Raw genomic sequence first — 16,033 nt, 5'->3', positions numbered from 1 at the left:
AGCTGGAATTTAACACATTTTAGTGGGATTTTTATTAGGTTCATGAAAAATAACTATGAACAGAAAATGGTAGGGGTAGATTTAGAATCTAGAAAATTTGGAATTACGAAGCTCCCGGCGACCCGGCAACGCCGCTGGTTGCCGGGGGCTGTTTTGCCGCCCTGAGAAAGCCAGGCAGCAACAGAGCCACAACGCCTGGCATCGTGACATAGCCAAGGGGCAGAGCCAGCCTTGGTAAACGGCCGGGCTTCGGTCCCGCCCAAGCCAGTTGCTCCATGTGCTCACTTGTCTAGGAGCACACAGAGGAGAGTGGCTGGGGCCGGCCTGCTTGTACCTTTTGCAGCGGTGGTGGCCTGAGTCCGGCAGCAGCCTGTTTCAAGGGGGCCCATTGGTGACGGCTGTCGGTGGGGATGGAGATCTCAGGGGCACGCTGTTGTGACGGCAGCCTTTCTGGAGTCACCAGCAGCCTGTTTTCAGTGGCGACAACCTGTTGGCAGCGGTGGCTTGTTTAAGGCGGCGTTAGGGCCAGCGGTAGGAGCCTCGTGGCGGCCGTTTTTGTTAACAAACAAATTGAAAACATAAAAAACATGCATACAAATCTTGGGGCTACAGCAGCCTGATCTTTGGGACCACATCGGAGGCTTACACTATTCACGGGGCTGTGGGAGGCTGCATTTGGAAAGTCTGCTGGGCTACCCCCCATCTCACACTTAAATTTACTTCCACAGGCCTAGACCTGGCAGTGTCTAAGGGGTGGCAGCAGAGTAAGGCTGCCTCACATCCGCGTTCTCTCCCCCCCCATTTTATTAACCCCCTTCCCATCCTCTGCTATTATTTAGGGGCAGGTGGTTGGTTTTTACTGGGCAATTGTGGCCTGTGGATTGGCAGTGGGTAGGGCTGACTAGTTTTTACTGTCACTCCTACCTTCCCATTTCAGACTTAATGGGCCCCTAGGGGCTTTCTTTAAGTGTGGTGGCCTGTGGCCATTTTCTGCTAGGTATTCCAGTTGCCATTTTACATAACCTTTTTTCGGTGGTCATTTTAAAGTTAAATTTGGTGGTCATTTTGAAGTGGTATTTTTGCAGTTGTTTCTAGGAGTGGTTCTGACAGAGCTGTTCTTTAAAGAGTAATTCGCAAAAGAGCTCTCTCAGCCCCACCTACTTTGCGGGGTGTCTGTTGTGGGGAGAAGAATGGAAAGGAGTTTGTGGGACAGTTTAAGGCTCTGAGGGAGGGGCAAGGTATACATCCTATCTCCTCCTTCCTTCCTCCATCTGCTGTTGCTGGCATGGCTTTTAAGGTTGGATTTATAAGGGAACTAATCTATGCAATAACTGCCTTGAGGGCATTTTGGGGAAGAGAGGTGGCTCAGTGAGAGACCATCTGCTTGGCATGCTGATGGTCCCAGGTTCAATCCCCAGCATCGTTAGTTAAAGGATTTGGAAGTAGGTGATATGAAAGACCTCTGCCTAAGACTTGGAGAGCCTTTGCCAGTCTGAGTAGGCAATACTCGTTTTATCAAGTGTACAGCACTATTGAAAGGGGCTATTCCTTAGGAAGAATAACAATGGTTTACCTACTTATAGAAGCAGGGCTTATTTATATCTGAGAATGTAGACAGGGTTTTCTATTCCAAATAGCATATTACATGGCCTTTTTCTGAGTTAAGTCAGTATAAATTGCCAGTTCTTCAGATTACAATATTTGCCCCTAAGGCAAAAGGATGTATTTCCGGTGTAGTGATTAAGAGCGGAGGACTCTAGTCTGGGGAAACCAGTTTTGATTCCACATTCCTCCACACGAAGCCAGCTGGGTGACCTTGGGTCAGTCACAGTTCTCTTGGAGCTGTTCTCTTATAGCTCTCTCAGCCCCACCTACCTCACGGGGTGACTTTTGTGGGGAGAAGAGGGGAATGAGATTGAAAGCCACTCTGAGTGAAGAGCAGGGTATAAATCTGTCTCTTCTTCTCTGAATACTATTGAAGCCTTTAATGGTATCTAACTGTAAACTCTTAATAGAAACAGAATTTGAGGTGTGGGGGTGCAGCCAATGGGAACAGCTACTTGAAACTGGGTAGCTTAATTAGACACTTAGAGTCTGGGGGTGAAATCAAGTGTAATCCAAATGGAAAACAACTGAACTTCTAATGGTTTCCTACTGCGAAGAAATCCTTATCAGCACATGTAACTTTGACAGTGTAAATGCACGCTGAGTTGGCAAATTAGGTTAGTCTTTGTCATGTTTTTCATGTCATAGGATTCATAATATCAATTGCAATATGTCATTAGTACCTTGTATTCTGTTTTTAGCAGGGATACAGTGTGACTTCCAATCTGATGCTGTGATCTGGGAATCTGACAGCTGGCACGTTACATGTCATCCGTTTGGTCCTAATGAGCATTCTTCACAGGTTTAATAGTGTATTTGTCCTTAAGGGAAGGTCCAGTGAGTTGACAGGGCCGAGATGAGTGGCGCTGGTTACAACAGGCTGTGGGAGGTGCCGGCTGGGATCCAGCGGGGCAGCCATGGCAATAGGAAAAGAGGCAGATGGCTTCCAGGGAGGTTCAGTGGGGCTAGGGTTGAGTAGGACCCATCAGAGGATCAGCATGGCTTGGGAGGCCTGACGGCTGTTCTGCCCACACACTTGGGAGGAATGAAACTACTTCTAAACCTGGCAGCCCAGCCTTACTTACATATAGGTAAATAGGTGCCACTGGAGCCATCTTCACAGTATGGCGAGTGTGCTTACAGCCTGCACGTATGTGCATACATCAGATTGTAAGAGGGAGCCAATGCACATTTCTGTGTGTTTGTCCTGGTCTTTAGGCTAGGAACCCAGTTTCTATTAAGAAATAAGAGGTACTGTGTACTCTTCAGGGTATGGTTTTTTAGAATAAATAAATAAATAAATACCAAACGAGCAAACAAAATTAAATTATACAGGTTTTTAAAGTGACATCACATTGTAAATTGGCAATATCACATTTTAAGGCCGAACTCACAAGTTGGCTATGATGGTTCTTAGTGGTTATTAAAGAAGCATTCCATATACTTAGAAGCATTTCAAAATGCCTTATTGGGGTGGTCCCTTGACTTTTGAAACAATGGATGCCTCCCTGTTCAGGTCTGCTTGCAATACTTGGAATAGTTCTTTAAGACCACCAAGGCACTAAGAGAATTGATCCAGATCTCCTCTAGTGTTGTTTCCACAGTTTAACAATCCAGGGGATCTGGGATCAGATCAGATACGCTCTCTTCTGACATAGGCTTTAGCCAGTGACAATTCCAGGCCTCAGTTTCCTATCTTTCAGGGTGCTGGGTTGCCAGAAGATCTGAAGGGAAAGAATCTTGTCTGCTTAATAGAGCTTAATGCATGGAAATGCACAGCTGTAGTTTTTCATGGCATGGAGATAAATAACATCACTGGATAATACTTACTTACATTTATTAGCTTCTATGACCAAAGGTCTTAAGCTCAATTATAAAAGATGAATCACTGTATAATTAACATCCCTTAAAGGGAGGGGGCTTCCTTTGCTACACAGGAATATAAATAAATAAGTTATTTCATTTGATCAGTGCACACATAAGCCCTATGAACGTTGGGCAGTGCTTTGCAGATCACAATGACTGTGCAAATGCAAACATTGCTGTGTGGATATAGTGGAATTACTAAGGCATTCTATGAAGGTACTGGGGAAAGGGAGCTCTAGATGACCAGAGGCAACCCATTTATCTGGCAGTGAAATAAGGGTCAATTTTTGCAACCTGAGGTGTCACTGCACTTCAAGTTATTAAGACGGTTACCACTTTAGGCATGCGGATGGAACTCCACTGATCAGGCATCCCTTTGCGATGGTTAGCGCCTGGGCTTTGGGCAATTTGGGGCCTTTCCTGGGGTGAAGTTTGGAACTCACTCTTCTTGGTTCAGTGCGGCTTACACTGCAGCTGCCGTGGGCTATGGGTTCCCTTGCCGTGTGGTAGTGTCAGTGGAACCTTGTTTAGATCAGGACTTTTGCCAGTCACTGCACTCTAGTTTGGGGGGTAGCATTGGGGATCGGTGAGCTAGAGGTGGGCTTTTGCCTAGCATTCAAAGAATGGAATTACAAAGTTAAAGTTATTAATGAGGGTTTTCTTTCAGGTGCAAGGCAGACCTTGCAATGATAAGAGCAAGATGGCCCAGAGTGCAGATAGTCTGGTCAGCTATTCTGCTTCGCCATGAAGGACAAGGCCATGGTGCTACAAGGGGATTCTGACCTTGCAATGATAAGAGCAAGGTGGCCTGGAGTGCAGATAGTCTGGTCAGCTATTCTGCTTTACCATGAATGACAAAGCCATGGTGCTACGAGTGGAGACCAACCTTGCGATGATAAGAGCAAGGTGGCCCGAGTGCAGATAGTCTGGTCAGCTATTCTGACTCACCATGAATGACGAAGACATGGTTCATGAGTGGAGACTGTCGTTGTGATGCTAAGAGCAAGGTGGCTCAGAGTGCTGATAGTCTGGTCAGCTATTCTGCAACACCATGAAGGGCAGGGCCCTGGTGTTGCAAGCGGCGGCTGACCTTGCGATGATAAGAGCAAGGTGGCCCAGAGTGCAGATATTCTGGTTGGCTATTCTGACTCGCCATGAAGGGCAAGGCCCTGGTGTTACAAGTGGAGGATGACCTTGCGATGATAACAGCAAGGTGGCCCGGTAGTGCAGATAGTGGGGTTGGTTATTCTGCCCCGCCAGGTATGGCGCAAGGTGGAGACCCCCACGAGGTGTAAAACCACCCACAAGATGAGGAAGGGCATGGAGGGTGGTGGAGTTCCAGGACCTGTATAGGGCTGACAGGGTGCATCTATCAGACCAGGGCAATGGGTTATTTTGTAGAACTCGCGGCAAGGGATTAGGTCAGCTTTAGGCTGTTAGGTGGGGGCAAAGGCCAAAGCAGAAGCTTAACCTTGGCTGTGGCAGGTTTGTGTGGGCAAGAAATCGGAACCAGTGAGCACCTTACGGCATTTTCCCCATTAGGGAACAGGGGGTCATCAGGAACTGCCTTTGGATTTTGAAGGTCCAGGATGGGGAATGGTGATCACCTCTGGAAACCTCTTAGGGTAAGGCTCCTATTTGCAAGTTGGAAGGCTTCAGGGGTAGGCACTCGTAGGTGGCAACCAGTTTTGCTGGGCTGCCGGTTGCGAACCAGACCGCTGGCTCAAGGCCGGAGCTGGGTGACCCACCCGTAAAAAGGGCAAGGAGGCTGGTCAGGGGAATAACACCTGCCTTGCCTGTTCCATGCTCGCCTAGTTGGTCCCTTGCCACGATGTTATGTTAAATAGTTAATAAAATGGCCCTTGTTTACTTCAAAACTGTTGTCTGTCTCGGGGGGGGGGGGGCAACTGAATATCTGGAACTCCATTCAAGTCAATATGAACAGTGATTTTTTTTCACTTTAAAAACAAAAGAAAACCACAAACTTATATTTTTCCCTTTCTACCTAGTAAGGGAGAATCGACAGTAGAAAGATGAGCATTGCAGAGAAAAGAGTTTAATTTCCCCACTATCCAATATTCTAGTGACTACTTAATATTATATGTGTGATGGGTCTCCAAATGTGCTTATCACTTTTTCTCTCTCCTCACTTTTCAGTTACTGGAAAATATACGGATGCAATTTTGTATATCAAAGGACTGGAGAGAATGGGTATTGGGTAAGGATGAAATTGCTGCACTTCACCACCTCACAGCATCCGGGGTGGCAGGTGTTGAGGAAATGTACCCAGCCCTTACCTGCTCTGCCACAGTTTTCTAGTGGTCAAGGACAAAAATGAGGGATATTAACTTTTAGACAGAATTTGGCCCCACCTGGCAGATGGCCAATGGCTGTACTGTTGAGGGGACACCTCTGCTTCCCTTGAAGGAGGAGGGGCAGACTGGATGCTGAGTCACAGCATCCAGGCACTTTGGGGGCAGAGCTGGCATGTTTTAATGACCAGCCTCAATCCCACACACTCAGTTGCCTCTTTCTTGCTGGCTGAGGAGGAGCTGATTCACTGCTCCGAGCCTCGGGCCTCTAGCGAGTGGGGGAGGCCAGTCAGAGGGCACTGTGGCTTACCCTTGTCAGTGGCAGCAGCATTCTCCACTTTGGGGTGGCATTGGCCGCCTCTGGTGGCGGTGGAGACTCTGGAGGCAGCAGCTTCGCGGGCAGTGGCAGCATGACTTCTCAGGCAGCAGCAGCGGTGACTCCTCAGGTGGCTGCACTTAGGCAACGGTGACAAGATCTGGCATAAATACTCTGTGCCACCGCTCCCCTTTTTTTTCTGCTCCTCTAGGCATGCATATTTGTTAAGAATGACACTGGTATACTAAACTTTAATGTACTCTTAATCATTTCAGCTTACCATTCTTGTTATCTGGCATATTTTTAATATTGTGTTAGGGCTTGTACATTTTGGTTTCTTAATTTCTTAGTTTCTTTGGTTTCTTAGTTTCTGTACTATGGTTGGTATTATAATTTTATTGCATTTAATAAAAATTAATTAATAAAAATGTGAATTAGCTAGTTTCCCAGCCAAACATCTCCTGAAATTCTCTCCCCCCCCCCTCCCCACAATTCTTTACAGGGTATGAGCTCAGTGTGTGATCACAATTTATTTATCAAATTTATATTCTGCTCCATCTTTCTGGAACAGGACTCAGGACAGTTAACTGCATATAAAATTCACTTGATAAAAACAATACAAAAGATACAATTAAAATCTATGCTTATTAAAATCTATCCATTATGAAGCAAGATCGGATGCATGGATGGTGAAGACACAGGTGAAGCATACCAGCTGTCTGGTGGATCACAATCACCCAAAGGCTGTCCAAAAAAGAACAGCCTTGCATGCCCTGTGGAACCTAATGCATCATTAGAAGCTTTCTTTTACTCTTTCACATTTGTAGAGTTTCTGCTGACACAAAACCCAATAAGCTACATCAAAACAATTATATTTTAGAAACATGTGACACAAAACCATTAGTTGAATTAGAACTAAATGAAAGGTGCAATCTTCTCAACTTGGTTCTGTCAGTAAAAGGGGAGGGGAGGAAGCTCTTTCCAGGCCTATTTTGGCCTTTGAGAGACAACTAATTGGGGCCCATCCTGACTAGGGTTGTCAGCTCCAGGATGGGAAATGTCTGGCGGTTTTGTGGTGGAGTCTACAGAAGGCAGAATTTGGAGAGGCCTCAGTTGAATAGACAAGGAGCTGCGGTGGCTCAAGTGGTTAAGATGCTGAACTGCAGGCTGTGGAAGGTCAGTAGTTCAGCAGTTCAAGACCGAGGTGCCGCATGATGGAGTGAGCTCCCATCTCTAGTTCCAGCTCCTGCCAACCTAGCAGTTCGGAAGCAAGAAATTGCAAGTAGATAAATAGGTACCACTTCGGTGGGAAGGTAACAGCGTTCCGTGCACCTTGGTGTTTAGTCATGCCGGCCACATGACCACAGAAACATCTTCGGACAGCGCTGGCTCTTTGGCTTTGAAATGGAGAGGAACACCGCAACCCTAGAGTCGGATTCGACTGGCTTTCGAGCAAGGGAACCTTTACCTTTACAGCTGTAAAGAATGCCATAGATTCCATCCTCCAATGCAGTTTTTTCTCCAGAGGGAGAGAGATCTGTTGTCTGGAGTTCAGTTGTGATAACAGGCGATCTTCAGGCTCCACCTAGAGGTTGGCTACCTGTCAGCACCCTCTGGGTGACTTGATGACACCTAACTGGCATGACAACTAGGGTTAGGCTGCTTGCTCCTGTTCAACTCCAGCAACCCCTCTATTTTTTAAAAAAAATAAATAAATTAAATATGAAGAAGATGATGATAATGAAGAAGAGGAGGATGAGAACAAGGAGATTGGATTTATACCCCACATTTCACTACCCGAAGGAGTCTCAGAGTGGCTTACAATCCATTTCCCTTCCTCTCCCCACAACAGGCACCCTGTGAGGTAGGTGGGGCTGAGAGAACTCTCTTGAGAACTGCCCTTGAGAGAACAGGTCTGAATAAATGTATGACTGACTCAAGGTCACACCAGCAGCTGCATGTGGAGGAGTGGGGAATCAAAACCAATTCTCCCAGATTAGAGTACATGCTCTTAACCACTACTCCAACTGGCTCTCAACTAGGACAGACAGTGTGGCATAGCCGTTAGCACTTCAGAGCAGTGTCTGCCAGACCCAGGTTCTTGCTGTAGAAGCTGAGTGGGTGATTTTGGACCAGTCACAGACTTTCAGCCTAACCTACCTCACAGAGTTGTTGTGCAGATCAAAAGGGGGAGAGGAGAATGATGTGAACTGCTTTGGAGAAAGGCTGTTCTTTTCCTAGGTAGAGACTGCAGGGAGGGGGGAGGAGATGGAAAGCTGAAGTCAGAGGGGCAGATTAAGGTAGGCTGATGGCTGTCTGGGAAGGATATAGGGTTGCCACCTCCAGGTTGGGAAATTTCTGGAGATTTGAGGGGTGTAGCCTGGAGAGGGTGGGGTTTGAGGAGGGGTGGGACCTCAGACAGGTACAGTGCCATAGACTCCACTCTCCAAACCAGTCATTTCCTCCTGGGGAACCATTGTTGCCAATCTCCAGGTGAGGGCTAGCGATCACTCAGAATTACAACTGCTCTTCAGATGGCAGTTCTCTTGGAGAAAACGGTGGACTCTGTGTCGTCATACCCTGCTGAGGTTGCCACAGAAAATTAATGCTGAGTGCCCAAGGCTGGGGCACCCACCCAGAGCCTCCTTCTAGAGTTCATTGTATTTATCTCCACAATGGGCCTTATTCCTCATATGATATAAATATAAAACAATACATGATTTATCAATTTCATTAGGATAAGAGTATCCAAACTGCTTTATAGTTACCACAGACTTAGATAATCAATCACATTAGGGATTCCATCTTGTTTTGCTAAGTATTCCATAATGGGAAACCAAGTTGTAACAAACTTGGATGAGGAAATTTGAGAATAAAGATAGGTTGTCAGTTATTTTTGCCATAATGTATTGGTCCCATAGTTTTTTGCACCATAATGCTAAATCTGGGATTAATGTACTTTTCCAGCATGATGCTATTGCAGTTTTAATTTCTGTCCTATTTTTAAAGAACAGCCCTACTCTAATAATTTCTTAATGAATACAACAAAAAGCTCACTATTCTATACTTTCTAAATTATGTGTCTATAAAGGATTGTGGGTAATGTAAACTGGAAAAAATACAAATGAGACCCTTTTGGCTTTCAGTCATCTAGTAAGGCATGTTGGATGACAGCTTAGAGTCTAGAGATTTATCTACTGACCCTGCTCTAGGTTCAGCTGTATGGTAATGAAGAAAGACTCCCAGAATGATGGGCAAAGCTTCAGAGAATGCTAAGCTTTATTGTCAAAAAGGGTGAATATTGGAGTTTGACTGCAGTAAAGACACTGCCTCAAACTAAAATATTTATATGACATTTCACTGCTAGAAATGGGAGAATTCAGTTTTATAACTTAGCTGGATTCAATGATATATTATGCTCATATACATAAATATCCCCAAAAAGTAATGCTCACATCATTTCAGCTTCACAGTAATGTTTACGCAAATTAGTGCAACATGGCACAAAGGGTTCCACAATCTAAACAGCAGTTATAACCCCAAAGGTGTTCTACTTTTATAACTTATGTGGTAGGATCCTAATAACATTTACTCAGAAGTAAGTGCCAATCAGTTTAGTAGGACTGAGATAAATGCAATCCACCTTCACTTCATTTGTGATGTCTAGCCAACTGCTGTGTTTTCTTTGACTCAAATTCGGATTTAAGGAGCTAGCAAGCCCACTAGTTCAATCATTCTGAGTATGTATGTACATTTAATTTCTTCTATGCATCAATGTCTGTCACTTAGACAGCAAAAGCCTTACACTGACAATATTTATCAGGCTGGTTGTCTGTTGTCCCACTGATGACAGAGAATTACTCTGAATATTTCTATTTTCTGTCAGACTAGGAAGATTGGACTATTTCCTACACTATGCTTCTGCATGGGACATAAAGACATCACTAGCACCAGTGTTTCAAGATTGCCTGACCTAGGATTGACTTTATATAGTTGTATAAAGCTGTGATTGGTTCTGATCCCTAGGGGAAGGGGACACATGTTCCCTCTACCATGAATTCCCCCTTCCCATTAGATAATGAGGCTTGAGAAACAAAAAAATTCATGTTTCAGCCCTTGGAGTAAACTTCCTTCTTCTCCTTACTATTTTGTTTTCTTGTCCTTCTTCCATGAAGGTCTTGCTTCCATAAAGGACAAGGTCTATGAGAAGATAACATAAGATAGTGGCTTCATCATCTTCTCCTCCAGATCACATTATGTCCTTCCTGATCCCCTTCAAGTGTCTTTAAACACAATGCAACATGCCCCAACTGTATAACAGATTTCACAACCTCTCAGAAGAAAAGGAACAGTTGCTAATCTGGGCAGAGGAAGTGAGCAGAGGTGGTGAAAGGTGACGAGGCAGAGGTTGACTCTTGTTAAATTGCTATTGCTTCTGTGCTTGGCCACAGATAAAGCCTGTTTGTAAACTCTTACCAAATCCATTTTCTTTGCATAATTTAGGATCCTTTATTTATTTATTTTATAACTGCTAAATTCACTCTGCTTTAACATCCTACATTCTACTGATAATCAGATGGGAGGGGATACGTTCAAATATTCATCCCTTGCTGCCTACACAGTTAGGGTGGCAGTTTCTCTCAGGATTTGGTGAGTGTTTGAGTCATTTGGGAAACCAGCTGAAGGAGTAAAGTGAGGAAGTTGAGGATGTTAATAAAAACTTCTACTTGTCCTCGAGTTTCTAATACAGGGACATACTCTCTAGTAAGAGTGCTTAGGCCTGCATTTATGAATAATGAAGGCCTTGAGGAATAGGGCTTTCCACTCCTTAAGTCATGCTCCAAATATCAATAAATATTAAGGAACAACACCTCACACCGCAATGCATCCATGGATTGACTCCGAAGACTTCAATCTGATGCATTGTACAGATACTTGTTCCTGCATAAATACATTTAAGGATATTTTAAAACATGGTGTTAAAAATAAAATTATTAAGTAATAAAACTTGCAAACAAGGGAAACAACTAGTTAAGAATTACAGTACTTAGCTTTCTTAATGTGTCTTGCAATATATTTCTAGTAATACTAGGTCTTTGTGACAGCAGTTCATTGGGCATGTTATCCTGAAGCAATAATTATGTGTTTTGTTTGTCTCTATGTGTGGGTTTGTGGCAAGAGATATTTGCACTTAGGAGTAAAAACAGGAAGCCTCTCAGTCATTGATAAAAATTAGACAGCATAGACATATCTCGATAATATATTTCAGAACAATAAGATACTGAGTGCCATCCATATCTACTTGATTTGTTCATTTTGCATCTTCCCAGTGAGCCATCTCCTTTAAAGAAGTGGGAAAGCTTTACTGGTCAGCTCCTAGGCCTCTCTATATGAATGTAGCAGTAATTTCAGTTTGCTCCAATTATTGAGTTATAGAGCTTTAGCTGGTAGGTAATCATGTGAATGTGATCCCTGACTCTGTATGCATTTACTGCATATAGGTATGATTTATTTCAATTCAAAAGGGTGGCAACAATAAAAGAGCACCTCCCAAAAGAAGAAAAAAAATCAATATGATACTAATCAACATTTACCAGAGGATGTCAATGCATTGTATCTCTCTTCCCTTTTCAGAGGAATAAATTTTAATCAACCACTAAATCCTGCTTTCTAGAGTAGAAGATATATTTACATTGCTATCTACTTGCTTCAACAAAACCCAGTTTCTCAATCTCACTGTTGTTACTTATTGTCCAAAAGCAAAATCCAGTTCACCAGAACATGGCCCCACCTCTGTAGAAATTATTATATTTTGCTCAAAGGCAAACATGACAAACTTGTAGAATCTGCCTTTATTTAGCACCAATGAAAGCAATCACAAAGTGAGTTTGCAGAATTATGTGCTCAAATAATAAAATTTAGATTACCTGATCAATGCACTCATACTTTGATCTCTCTTACAGGGGCATCTTAGGAGCTCTAATGGATTTGCACTTCATTATTCCCACAGAACTGCAAGCACAGAAGTAGAAATTTTACTGAAGCTTCTTTGAATATGCAGCCCATTGTAAGCTGCCAATAACATACAAAGCAAAAAAGGAGGGGGAGGGACACCTGTGCATGTCATGATTCTTACTTGTATGTTCCGTACACCAACAAAATTGATGTTGCCTCTATTACTTGCCAGAGGCCGGGGTTTTTTTTTTTTAATGAATTTACTTCTTGTTGCCACAAAGGGAAATGAGAAACAGTCATTTTTATACAACCTGGGAATTTCCCATTTTCATAAGATCAAGTGTATTATCTGTATATCCAATTCTAGCAGATGACATAAAGGAATGAGGCTGCATGCATGTAGGCATAACAGAAAAAAATAAAAACCACAATCCACAATAATGATAATGAAATAAACACTTAAACCACAGCAGTGATCTTCTGTTTTTCCTATTACTTGTAAAGCATTCTATGCAGAAGAACTTCCTTGTGATCATACTCTAAAAAGAAATTTAATTGAGCAACTACATATAATAGCATTGGGTACCTTGATCAGTTATGAAAGCAAGAAAATTGGGCACACACAGATAAGCTGGGGGGTTTCCACATGTTCCAATATGTGCAGAAAAAAATATGACACTGAAAATTTACCCAAAAAATTAAAATGGACTGAAGCACAGAATGTAGGAGCAGCAAAAAATCAATTAAAGAGAAGGGAAAATTGGCTTTCTCAAACCTCCCGAATAAAATATAAAGCCTGGAAAGAGGGAAATTTGGATGTTTGTGAGTGGAAATTTCCAAAGACATTTTTTCTTACCCCACTGACAATTCTTCACCACTGCTGGTATTACTTATTTCCGATTCTGGAAATCTACAGCAGACAGCTATAAGCAACCACAAAACCAGAACTTGACTCTGCATTCTGAGAAGAATTAGACAGATATTTGGAACTCTAACACAAGCCAAAAGATATAGTAGAAGTGAAGAGGAAGGGCACTATATGCAAATTAGATTGCAGGCTTCTAGAAATTTGGGGAATTAATTAGAATTGTAATACCTGTGTTCAGCTCATAATGAGAAACTGAACAAATGAAACAGTACAGATTGTGGCATTAGTTAGTCTTTAAAGTACAGGAAGTGGGCCTTTGTATTATGGAGCTCCCGGCCTCCTGGTTACACTGCTGGATGCCGGGGGCTGTTTTGCCACCCCAGAGGAGACTGGGGCAGCAACAGTCACCATGATGCGGCGCATTGTGACATGGGCGGGGGGCAGAACCGGCTTGGTTAAACAGCCGTGCTGCACTCCCACCCAGACAGTTGGAACTCATGCTCAGTAGCTGTAGCAGCTCCGAGCACATCAGGGAGCTTTCAAAGGCCTTGCCTACTGTTGTGTCCGCTGACCGCCACCAAAGGCCAGCGCACACTCCTGAGCTTCAGTCCGGCATAACAATAGGGACTAGGATCCTAGTCCCTCCACTGGGGGAACCAATGGGACCGTGGCGGGAGATTCAAACCCGCCAAGCAAGTTGCATCCATTTCCATGTCTTCAGCAAGATCCTGACCGTGTGCCTGCTAGCGCAAAATGGCTTCTTTCCTCCTGGGGCAGGGCCCTGACCCATGTGTGCCCCAGACCACTGGCAATTGGTCAGGGGTGACGGGGCGTGTTTTTAGAGGGGTCACATGGTCATACCTGGGCATTCCCACTGGCAGTTGCCCCCTTTCTGGGGTGGGGGCTGCAGCAGGCGGAAGTTCAATGTCGCAACAGTGGGTGGCGCTAGACAAGGGGCAGTGCTGGGGCGGGTCAGATGGTGGGGTCATGTGATGGGGTCATGTGGGTCACTTCTACCCCCTTCATTAAGCATTCATGGTGGCATATCTGGTTATCTCACCTCATTAGTATTCATGGTGGCCTGGCTGCTTCCATATCCTGTTACGCAAGTTCATTACATATGCATGGGGGACGTCATTTCCGCCACGCCTCCTTCATACATATTCATGGTGACCCTGGCTTCTGCCACGCCCCCCTCATTAATTATTCAATGTGTGTCCTTTTACTACTCAGGGGTGGGTCCCCTGGTTGTGTATATAGTTGGCCTGCCAGCCGTTGTTCCCTGTCTTGTTGTGTACCAATAAAGCGTGCTATGCACTACGTCGTTGTTTGTCGTTTGTCCATGCGGCAACCCACTACACAATACCTACCTTTCAGGCGACAGCAAGGCAGGGCTAATCTAATTAAAAAAAACAAAGCAAAACCGAGTGGCAGTGAGGTGGCAAAGCCCAGGAAAGGGGGCCGGAGCAGCGAGGATCCAGTCTGAGCTGCATCCGCGGCCATGAGACTGAGCCATGTTGCAGCCCAGGCATCGGGCCGCACCTGCGGCTCAGATGTTGGGGTGTGTCAGCTGGCCTTCTTCCAGGGCCACGTCTATGGCCTTATTTACGTGGCTGCGCTTGTGACCAGATCTCTGAGCTGCGTCAGAGCTGTGGCTTTCAGGGCGTTTAAAATATTTTTTTAAAAAAAGAATAGAATAAAGAAGGAGCCTTGCCTTGTTCGGGCCCTGGGTGGTGGGTGGCTACAGTTGGTAAGGCTGCTGGGTCACCCCCCCTCTCAACCCTTCCCCTTTTCTTTTACTCCCCCAACAAATATTGTCTCCCCCCCCATGGCTCTGTGCAAGGGCTTTTAGAGCAATGTTTTATCTGTTTTTAGGATGACTTAAATTTATGTGGATGTTTCATTCTGTTGTAAGCCACCCTGAGCCGGCCTTGGCTGGGAGGGTGGGGTAGAAGTCTAAATAAATAAATAAATAAAATAAATAAGTCCATCCTGGCTTAAGGGGCAGGGTTGTTAGGAGCCTTTTTTGCTACCAGACACCTCCCCCCCGGCAGCCATAGTCCCATTTGGATAGGCATTGCTGGCCTGGTGATTCAGACACCTTGCCCCAATGGCCTGGTATTCAAATAAATGGTTTTGGCAGTTAGGGTTTCCTCAGGCTGGCCAAGAATAGGCCTAACAGTTGTTTGGGAGCAAGGGTAATTTAAAAAAAAATTCAAACGGCCATCAGGAGCTTCAGCCTGGCCAATTAGATAAGGGGCGCTATTTGGCAACCAAACCCTGCAGTGACTGCTAAGAACAGACAGGGTGTGTGTGGGCTTGAAGGCCTCCATCAGCATTGTTGGTTGCCATTTTTTGATGAGGGCATCTGGCAGCAGCCATTTTGAGTGGGCCTCTGTAGGGTGGCCATTTTGAGTGTGGCCTTATAGGTTGACCATCTTAGAGGGTACCTTCCAGGCAGCCATTTTGAGAAGGGCTCTACAGTGGCCATTTTGAAACACTTTGCTGGGCAGCCACTTTAAGTGACTGCCAGAATGCATACCTTTGAGGCCTAAGTGTGAACGTAACTCAGCTCCTGAAGGGGTCGCTTTTAGGTGAGACAACTAAGGTTGCATAGCAAACTAGGAGCCAAAAAGCTTCAGTTCCCATGCAATTTCATTTTAGTAATGACTCCCAAGAAAGGACAGGGTGCTCCTAAGGGCAAACAGCCAGCCCCAAAGAAGCCTACTCAGAAGCCTCCACAGCACCCCTCTCTTTTATACTCATCTGACGAGGATGAGCAGGACCCTGTCAATGCAGCCATCCTCGAGAAGCTAGCAGCCCTTGAGAGTTGACAGGGTGAGCATGCTGTTTTGCGTGACATGTCTAAATCCTTTCCTAAACAATCCTTTCAGGCTCAGGTATTGGGACACTTAGTTTTTTTCAAGGATAGACAGGGCGAAGTGGCATCAACATGGGTCAACTGGTCCAGAGGCAGCGTGCGGGTGACAAGCAGGAGAGCTAGGGCACAGAGGAGCTTCAGGTGGAGCTTTACCAAGGACCTCCAAGGAGGGAAGGGAAGGTAGAGAACACTGGGCAAGGAAGGTCTTATTGGCCATGGGGCCCCAGAGC

This window comes from Gekko japonicus, unplaced genomic scaffold (genome assembly GCF_001447785.1).
Source record: "Gekko japonicus isolate JY-2015 unplaced genomic scaffold, Gekko_japonicus_V1.1 scaffold792, whole genome shotgun sequence".
In the NCBI taxonomy this organism is placed as follows: Eukaryota; Metazoa; Chordata; class Lepidosauria; order Squamata; family Gekkonidae; genus Gekko; species Gekko japonicus.
The sequence above is the reverse complement of the archived record's forward strand: the minus strand, read 5'-3'. Positions refer to the sequence as shown.